The following is an 11250-nucleotide window of genomic DNA, read 5'->3' on the forward strand; positions in this document are numbered from 1 at the left end:
TAATTACTGAACAAGAAATAAGCTTCTGTGATGAGCCATTACATTTCCAGACTTACTTGTTACAGCAGCTATCCCACTATCATTTATTCATAGAACACTCTAGTTAGGGAAAATAATAACATCCTTCCACATTCAGAAAGAATAACCTCCCTGCACTTCTCAGAATTATCCACACATTGACTCACTGCTTCTCCGTATCACTTAACCCTTGCATTCAGCCACCACACTCAGTGATGGAAGCACCTCCCACTTTGTGAGAATGTAGCACACAAGCATCTCCATCACCCCCAGGAGAGACCTGCCAATGTCACTATTCTACCTGGCGTCCCTGTTATTGGCAATTTTTTGGTTTTCTTTTTTAATTTGGGGTCTCAGCATTCCAAAGAGAAACAGAATTACAGCACTTAGGCAATAATTCCCTCTACGTTGAGAAATAGGATTCTGGCAAGCATCGAAAAATATATATTTTTATTAGGATGTCCAAAACTAGAATGTAATAAAACATAGACCTTTCAGAAGAGGAGGGGATAAAAAAACTTTCAGTGAAGGGAAGGAAAGCCAAGAGAGTTTACTTACTGCTACAGAATCCAATATTGGAAAGTACTTGTTTCCCTTTTCCTATGCCACATTTTTAATGTCTCCATGAGCTCAGTGTGCTGTGACTATCAATCACAGAAAACTACTGACATTATGAAACTGCTTTTAAGATATACAGAGTTTTCAAAGCCAAACTTGTCTAAAGAATAAAAATTTTCAGAGCTTGTATATTTTCAAAAATATCTATTTGATACACCAAGCTGAGTAATGACCAGCTGTCTCCACTCTATAACTGCATAACAGAATGTATGAATATTGTTTTGTGGAGAACATTAAATACAGGAAATACAAATTTTTTTATGAGGATTCCCAGTTCTGCTACAGTCAGCCTTTCCCATCTGTGGGCAGCAGAGGTCACATCTATGCCTGGGTGCTGAGAATGGGCAGATCAGAATTACACTAATTTGGAAGTACGCACAGTCCTCTATGTTCTACTTTTTGTAAACAAAAGTTGTATATATTTAAGTTATACAATGTGATTTTGATACATGTATACATTGTGAAATGATTACCACAATCAAGCTAATTAACATATCTAGCAGTCCTCATTTTGTGTGTGTGTGTGTGGTCAGAACACTTAAGATCTCAAATTCCAAGTATATAATACAGTATCATTAACTATAATCACCATGCTTTGCATTAGGTCTCCAGAATTTTGTCACGCAGGAAATTTTGATGTTTTTCAGACACACATGGATATGAGTCATGGAGCCAAGTCTATGAGTGTAGACTGGAACCAATGGAAATTTGCATCTTCTTCTAAATGGCCAAGAAAGACCACCTAGAGGAAATAGATCAGCAAGCATTTACTATCAGCATCAATCATTCTTTCATTCAACAAATTCTGAGTTACAGCTATGTGTCAAATACCATCCTAGACACTAGGGACATGATAGCTAACTAAACAGAGTAAGTTCCTTTCTTCACGGGAGGATCACATTCCGGAGGGGGATTATAAGGAATAAATAAGTGTATTATGGATATTGAAACAGAGTTATATTATACACAGCACAGTCTCTGATGACAACACAATACAAGTAAAATTCAGTAATGGAAAGGAAACCATAGAAACCTTGTTTTGGAAATGTTTATAAATATAATGAATTCATGGGTCAAAGTAAGAAATTACAGTGGAAATTGGAAAGCATTTAAAACTTAGTAACATTGAAAAGCATTACCAACCGGGACCTGTGGAGTGTAATAAAAAGCAAATATATATATATTGGAAAAGAAATCTAAAATTTAATGAGCTAAGCATTCAGCACCCCCCAAAAAGTGAAATTACAGAAAGGGAGCCAGAAATATAGATATAGCAATAACTAAACATTAATAACAGTATGCTGTAGACATTAAGCCAATGCACTTGAAAATTTAAATGAAATGGACAAACTGCTAGAAAAATATAGCTTGCCCAAAAAATTCAAGAAGAAAAAAAAATAAAGCTGCAAATGAATAAGTTAAAATATACCCACAAAAAAGAAAAATGTTAGATGATTTACAGATGAGTGTTACCCAGCCTTTAGGAGCACATCAGTCCTCTCATATAAACTTTTAGGGAGTAGAACAATAGCAATAATAGCTAAAACTGTAAGGTATCTTGCGGGGCGCCTGGGTGGCTCAGTCATTAAGCGTCTGCCATAGGCTCAAGACATGATCCCAGAGTCCTGGGATCTTCCTACTTCTTCCTCTCCCACTCCCCCTGCTTGTGTTCCCTCTCTCACTGGCTGTCTCTCTCTCTGTCAAACAAATAAATAAAATCTTTAAAAAAAAAAAAGGTTAAGAAAAAAAATAAAAAGTATCTTGCTATGTTATGAACACTGTTCTAAGTGCTTTATTTTATTTTAACCCTCAAAATATCCCTATGATCTCAGTATTTCCATTTCCCAAATTATGAAACTGAAGCAAAAAGGGATTAAGTCTCATTGTCATCATAAGCCACTAGAATGGAAAAGGAAAGAAAGAAGTAAGCATTCTCCTTTCATGAGACTCACATTTCTTGAGATTAATACAACTTTGATATGAAAACCAGACAAGAGCAGTGTAAGAAAAAAAAAATCATACATCGAATTCATTTATAAAGATACAAAAATCTTAAATGAGATCAACAAATCCAAAAATGTATAAAATACTTAATATGATAACCAAGTAGGGCTTATTCCAGGAATGCAAGGTTGGTTTAATATTAGAAAATCTACTAACATAAATCATATTTACAGATAAAAAGACATGATAATCTCAATATATGCAGGGAAAAAAACTTTTTAGCAAACTTGGAATTGAAAGAGAACTTCCTTAAATTGTAAAAGGTATCTCTCAAAAACCTATAGTAAACATCATATCTAAAGCTAAAGCATTATATACATGTGGTCTCTTTAAAGGAAAAAACAAAGATGCCTGTTACTTCCTTATACTTAACATTATATTGAGGGTCCTAGGACATCTGTGTAATATGAAAGGAAAGAAATTCATTAAAATGAAAGAAAGAAATCATACCTATTAGAATGGTTGAATTCTATATATATAGAGAGAGAGAGGCAGGCAGACCTTGAACAACATATGGGTTAGGGACACTGCCCCCTACCCAGTCAAAAATTCACATACAACTTTTGACTTCCCAAAAACTGAACTATCAATAGCCTACTGTTGACTAGAAGTCTTACTGATAACATAAACAGTTGATTAACACATATTTTGAATATTATAGGTACTATGTACTATATTCTCAGAATGAAGTAAGCTAGAGAAAAGAAAATGTTATTAAGAACATCACAAGGAAGAGAGTACATTTATAGTCCTGTATTGTAAAAAATTCATGTATAAGCAGACCTCAGAGTTCAAACCGATGTTGTTTGAGGGTCAACTATGTTATATATATACAGAAAGTGCAATAAACAGTACATCAGATGTTTGAGATACAAAAGGCACTGCTACAGGGAAAGAATTACCGAAAAGCAAAAGGACAACTGATGTTACAACCAGCAGAAACCACAACTGTTCCAAGTGCTTGTCTTTAGGAGGCCTTACTCCAGATCTATTACTTGGGGCCTGTTAACCTCCAAAGAGCTCAAAGCACCTCACAAATGTACTTGAGTCATCAGTATGTTAGCAAAGTGTCAGAAGCGTAGATATTTTGCTCTTTTTATTTTTAACAGATCAACACCAATTCACTTCTCCCAGATCTTAGCCTGGTTTCTCCTTTGGGCCCATTTTATCTCAGTGAAATGAATTAACATGTCCCTTTCCATACATATTCAGATTATTCTTGGGGACAAAGAATCTTTTTTATTTAAATCTAGCACTGTAATAGCCGTTGAAAAAAGTTAGGTCTTACTATGCACGTAAAATTCCAGTATGGGGATAGAAATATAGGAAGGGGAAACCTAAATACCATATGGAGATTATCTGTATCTATGTCTGAACTTTACAGATGAGGAAACACAGGCTAAGGTCACATGCCAGCTTTTATTTTTTTCGTGCTTAGGGCATCTCTTTCAAGAAATAAAAACATAAATATATGATCTATAAGTATATATAGAAAGAGAACGAAATGACAAGCCACAGACTGGGAGAAAATATTTGGAAAGACACCTGATAAAAGATTTGATCCAAAATTTACAAAGAAGTCTTAAAACTCAACATTAGGAAACAAACAACCTGATTAAAAATTGGGCCAAAGAGGGGATCAAGAGTACACTTATTGCTATGAGCACTGAATAATGTATGGAATTGTTGAATCACTATATTGTACACCTGAAGCTAATATGACCTATACATTAATTATACTAGAACTTTATAGATTAATTAATTAGAAAAAAATGGGCAAAAGATAGGAACAGTACCTCACCAAAGAAAATATAGAGATGGTAAATAAGCATATGAAAATGTGTTTTACATCATGTTGTTAAGGAATTGCAAATTAAAACTATGTGATATCACTGCATACCTATTAGAATGGTTGAAATCTGGAACACTGACAATACCAAATGCTCAGGAAGATGTAGAGCAACAGGAACTCTCCTTCATCGCTGGTGGGGATGCAAAATGTTAAGAGCCACTTTGGAAGACAATTTGGCAGCTTCTTAAGAACTAAACATACTCTTACTTATCTAGCAATTCCATTCCTTGGTAATTACCCAAAGAAATTGAAAACATGTCCACACAAAAACCTCTAAATGAATATTTATAGCAGCTTTATTCACAATTGCCAAAACTTGGAAGCAACCAAGATGTCTTTCGATAGATGAGTGGATAACTGTGGTACATCCAGAAAGTGGCTAAAAAGAAATGAGCTATTCAGTCATTAAAAGATATGCAAGAATCTTAAATACATGTTATTAAGTGAGAAGCCAATCTGACAATGCCACGCACTGTACGATTCCAAATATAAGACATTCTAGAAAAGGCCAAACTATGAAAACAGTAAGAAGATCAGCAATTGTCAGGGGTTAAGGGGAGGGAGGGATGTGTAGGCTGAGTATAGAGAATTTTTAGGGCAAGGAAATTATTCTGTATGATACCATAATGATTAATACTTACCATTATACTTTTGTCGAAACCCATAAAAGGTGCAATGCCAAGAATCCTAACATAAACTATGGACTTTGGATGATGTGGATGTATGTTCATTGACTATAACAAATGTACAGATGTTGATAGTGGAAAGAGTTGTGTGGCGGGGAGCAGGAGGTATATGGGAACTCTGTACTTTCTGCTCAGTTTTGCTCTAAAAAATAAACTGCTCTAAAAAAATAAACCCCATTTATATAAATTTTTATTTAAATAAAAGTAGTATATTTAGTCTATTTAAGTATGTGTATATATAACAAAAATATATGATTAACAAATATATATAAAGAGACAGAAAACTTATTCTTCACAGACAGTATGATTATCTGTAGAAAAACCAAGAAAATACATAAATTATTAAAACTAGTAAGAAAGTCCAACAAGGATACAATATCCAATAATAAATAACACTCCTAATATAAGACACAAAAAATTCATACAACCAGTAGGCGATTCGTGTCAAGTATATATATATATATATTGATGACTATAAATCAGTAAGAAGACAACCTAATAGAAAACAGTCAAAGTATATGAATAGGCAGCTTAATGAGAAAAAAACCCAAATGGCCAAATCTCATTAGTAATCAGGCAAATAAAAATTAAAACTAAAATGAGATACCGTTTTTATACCCTTGAGATCTAATATCAAATGTTGGAAAAGATATAGAAAACCAGAAAAAACTCATGGGGATCAGAAGGGGAGGAGGAAAATTGATAGACTTTGGAAAGTAATACATGGTAAAGTTAAGGCCAGAAATTCGACTTCTAGAATTTATCCTCAAGAAGCTTGTCCAGGTGCCAGTTTCGTGCAAGGATATCCTTCGCAGTATTGCTCATAATCGCCACCACATCCATCCATCATCTGTACATCAGCAATGTGAGATGGTCACCCAGGCAATCCTTGCCTTCTAAATGAGAATGTCTTGCATTTCAATCACTCCAATTATCAGAAATTTTCTTTTTATCTATAGAAGGATTAAATCTGCCTATAAGTGATGTCCAAATACTTTATGCCTTCTCCCTTTTCTTTAGGCTTATTCTTTGAAATTATGTAATGCAAGCAACCATTCAATGTCTTGATGTTAACAGGTGTTAACTGAGTGAGGTGGTACTCATTTGTATATTAAGAGAGGCTGCTATCCCTGTCTGTGGGTTTCAACCACTGACTGTACATTAGAATATACCTTGAGAGGTTTTTTCCAAAAAGTAACACTGATACTCAGACACACTACAGAGATTTTGATCCAGTTGGTCAAACTGGGATGCCCTGAGGCTAGAATATTTGTATTTTCAGAAGCCACTCAGGTGATTTTAATGCCCACCAGGGTTAAGAACCATTTCCCAGGATTGTAGGGCCTTAGAAGCAGGTGCAGTACAGCACAATGATTAGGAACAGGACTTAGGAAGACCTCGGCAAACGCCAAGACTTATGAAATGTTATGTTTTTTCCCTGAGCCATAGGCAGCCTTGGGATCTGGCTCAGTGCAAAGTCTGCATAGCTACATGTTACCAAACATAAATTTAACACTTTTCAAAGAACTGGTACATATTTAACAAGAAAAGACGACTGAACAATATTCAACCTGTGGTGTAAAAATTCCCCTGAAGGATTTCACAAATCATCAGTTGGGGATATTAAAACAATGAAAGGTTATTACCCACAAAGATCCATTTTGATGCTTTTAATTCTACTGGCTTTGGAAAATCTGTAACCCTCAGGGTGATTTGGATAGCCACTGACTTTTATTTACAAAAGAATTGAAATCCTACTTGGGAAAACCACAACTGTGTTTTTAGGAAGTTGTGCCTACTTGGGAAAAGCCCATCTTCTCGTTCTGTAAAGGTATGTCAAGGTTTTTACATTAAAATGATGATGCAGATGTTTGTTTCTTAAAATAGAAAGACCTTTATGATTCCATAAGTGAAAAAGAAAGCACAGTACAACTACATGTGTACTATGATCTCATTTTTAATATTTTTTGATCCGTATATTTATTATTCATCAAAATTTCTACTGTAGTTACCTCTATATGGTGAATATTGAGAGAAATTATGTTTGCTTTATTTTTTCCTACAATAAACCAACATGTTAAAAGATAATTTTCAAAAACAAGTTAAATCATAACGCTCATACAGATTAGAAAAAAAGTCAACCGAGAAGTCTATTTTCAGCAAAACTGTCCTTCAAAATTAAAGGATAATTTAAGACATTCTCAAGGAAGCAAGAGCTCAGAAAGTTCATTACCACTAGATCTTCTCTACAAGAAGCACTAAAGGGTGTCCTTTACTTTGAAATGAAAAGATACTAGACAATAACTCAAAATCATGCAAAGATATAAAGTTATCTAGTAGAGGTTAATACATGGGGAGACATAAAATATTACTGTAATTTTTGTTTGTAACTCCACTTTTTCTCTCCTACGGGATTTAAAAGGCAAATGTAAAAAAATACCTGGGAATCTATATTAATAGATGGGCAGTATATAAACATATAATTTGTGACATCAATAACAAAAAGGGTAGAGCAGAACAGTAAAGAATGGTTTTTGTATGTGATTGAAGTTAAATTGGTATCAATTTAAGATAGATTATCATAATGTTAGAATGTTATATGTAATCCCCATGGTAATCACAAAGAAAATACCTATAGAATATACACAAAAGGAAATGAGAAGAGAATCAAAATATGTCACTACAAAAAAAAAAAAAAAAAGCTGAACGGAAAGGAAGCCAGTAATGGAGGAAATGGGGGACAAAAAAACTATAAGACATACAGAAAACAAGTAACAAAATGGCAAAATGTAGTGCTTCCTCTTAGTAATTATTTTTAATCGTATGGACTAAACTCGCCAATCAAAAGACATAGATTGATAGAATGGAAATAAAAAAGCAAGATTTATCTATTCGCTATCTATAAAAGATACATTTTAGAACTAAGAATAGATATAGGTTGAAAGAGAAAGGATGGGAAAAGATATTGTAGGCAAAGAGCAATCAAAAGAGAGCAGGGGTGGTAGACTGGTATGACACAAAATAGACTGTAAGTCAAAAACTGTTACAAGAGCAAAGAAGGGCATTATATAATAATAAGAGAGCCAATTCACCAAGAAGATACAGCAATTATATACAACAAACAATATGGCTCTGAAATATATGAAGAAAACATTGACAGAATTGAAGGGAAAAATACAAAGCTTTCATATAAAAGTAGGAGACTTCAAAACCCCACTTCCAGTAATAAGAGAACAACTAGACAGAAGATCAATAAGAAATATAGGACTTGAACAATACTGCTGACCACGTAGACTTAACAGATACACCAGTCACTCCAGCTCACAACAGCAGAACATACATTTTCTCAAGTTTACATGGAATGCTCTCCAGGATACATCATATATTAGACCACAAAGTAAGTCTTAATACATTTTTTTCAGATTTATTTTTTTTATCTTAGAAAGAGAGAGTCCGTGAGTGGAGGAAAGGGCAGGGGAGAGAGAGAGAATCTCAAGCAGACTTCCCACTGAGCACAGAGCCCAATGCGAGTCTCTATCTCACCATGAAGAGTGCGACGCTTAATTGACTGAGCCATCCGGGTGCCCCTTAATAGATTTTTTTTTAATTGAAAATATACAAAGTATATTCTTTGGTCACAATGGAAAGAAACTAGAGATTAATAGCAGAAGAAAAACTGGAAAAGTCACAAATATGTGCAATTAAACAACACATTCTTAAACAACCAGTGGGTCAAAGAATAAATAACGGAATTAAGAAGTACTTTCAGATGAGTGAAAATGAAAACAGAACATAGCAAAACTTCAAGATACAGCAGAAACAGTACTAAGGGGATCGTTTGCAGCTGTAAACACATAAGAAAGGTCTCAGATCAACAACTTAATGTTATACCTTAAGGAACTAGGAAAGGAAGAAAAAAATCAACCACAAAGCTAGCAGAAGAAAAGAAATAATAAAGATTAGAGCAGAGATAAAATAGAAAATAAAATAACAGTACATAAAATCAGTGAAATCAAGAATTGTTTTTTTGAAAAGATCAGCAAAATTGACGAACCTTTAGCTAGATTAAGAAAAAGAAGACTCAAAGTCAGAAATGAAAGAGAAAATATACCACCTGTTTTTGAGACATAAAAAGTATTATAAGAGAGTATTATGAATAATTGTATTTCAAACAGTCTGGATAATTTATATGAAATATACAAAATCTAGAAACATGCTGTCTATCAAGACTGAACCATGAGGTAATAGAAAATCGGAATAGATCCCTAACTAGTAGAGAAATTGAATCAGTAATCAAAAACCTTCCAACAAATAAAATCTCAGGCTTCACTGGTAAATTCTACCAAACATATAGAGAAAAATTAACAGTAAGCCTGCTCAAACTCTTCCAACGTTTAAGAGGAGAGAACACTTCCTAACTCATTCTGTGAGGCCAGAATCACCCCAATACTAAAGCCAAAGACACTACAAGAAAAGAAAACTGCAAAACAATATCCCTTATGAATAATAATGCAAAAATCCTCACTGAACACTAGCAAACAAAATTCAGCAGCATTTGAAAAGGATTATACACCATGATCAAGTGAATGTATTCCTGGAAGGCAAGGATGTTTCAATATTTAAAAATCAATCAATATAATACCTCACCTTAACAGAATGAAAGAGAAAGAAATGATCAGCTCAGTTGATGCAGCAAAAGCATCTGACAAAATTCAACACATTTTCATGATAAAACATTTAACAGAGTAGAATTATAAGGAAATTACCTCACATAATAAAGACCAAATATAAAAACCCACAGCCAACATCATTTTAAATAATGAAAGACTGAAATTTTACTTCTACGATAGTAATAGGACAATTATAGCCCCCTTCACCACTTCTATTTAACATAGTACTCAAAGTCCTAGCCAGAGCAACTAGGCAAGAAAAATAAATAAAAGGCATCCAAATTGGAACAGAAGAACAATTGTTCACAGACAACATGATCTTATATGTGGAAAATTCTAAAGATTCCACACCAATAGCAAAAACGACAAAAATATGTTAGAACTAAAAAACAAATCCAGCAGAGTTCCAGGCTATAAAATCAACACACAAAAATCAGGTGCATTTCTATACACTAAAAATGAGCAATCAGAAAATAAAATTGGGGCACCTGGGTGCCTCAGTGGGTTAAGTGTCTGCCTTCGGCTCAGGTCATGATCCCAGGGTCCTGGGATCGAGCCCTCTGTCAGGCTCCTGCTCAGCAGGGAGTCTGCTGCTCCCTCTCCCTCTGCCCCTCCCCCCTGCTCATGCTCTCACTCTCTCTGAAATAGATAAATAAATAAATAAATAAATAAATAAATAAATAAATAAAATCTTTTTTTAAAAAGGAAAATTAATTTTTAAAATTTCATTTATAAGAGCAACAAAAAGAAAATATTTAGGAATGAACTTAACCAAAGAGGCAAACGGGTTTTACACAGAAAACAAAATTTTGCTAAAAGCAATTAAAGAAGACACAGAAATTGAAAGACATCAAGACACCCCATGTTCGTAGGTCGGAAGACTTAATATCATTAAGATGTCAATACTAGCTAATACAATCTACAGATTCAATACACTATCAAAATCCCAACAACAAATTTTTTTTGTGGCAGAAGTAGAAAATTTCATCCTAAAATTCGTATGGAATCTAAAGGGACCTTGAATAGCCCAAACGATCTTGTCGTACTTCTTGATTTTAAAACATACTACAAAACCATGGTAATTGGAACAGTATGGTACTGACATTAAGACAGACTTACAGATTAATGAGAGAGAATAGAAAGCCCAAAAATAACCTCTCACATATACAGTCAAAGAACTTTTGACGAGAGTGCCAAGACCATTCAATGGGGAAAGGACAGTCTTTTCAACAAATTATGTTGGGAACGCTGGACATCCACACGCAGAAGTTAAAGCTGGACCTTTACCTTACAGGACACAAAAAAGTAATTCAAAACGTATGAATGCCCAAACATAGGAACTAAAATGATAAAACTCTTAGAAGAAAACAGGAGAAAAGCTTCATAACATTGCCTTTGGCAC

Source organism: Ursus arctos, unplaced genomic scaffold, assembly GCF_023065955.2.
Source record: "Ursus arctos isolate Adak ecotype North America unplaced genomic scaffold, UrsArc2.0 scaffold_19, whole genome shotgun sequence".
NCBI classification, from domain to species: Eukaryota; Metazoa; Chordata; class Mammalia; order Carnivora; family Ursidae; genus Ursus; species Ursus arctos.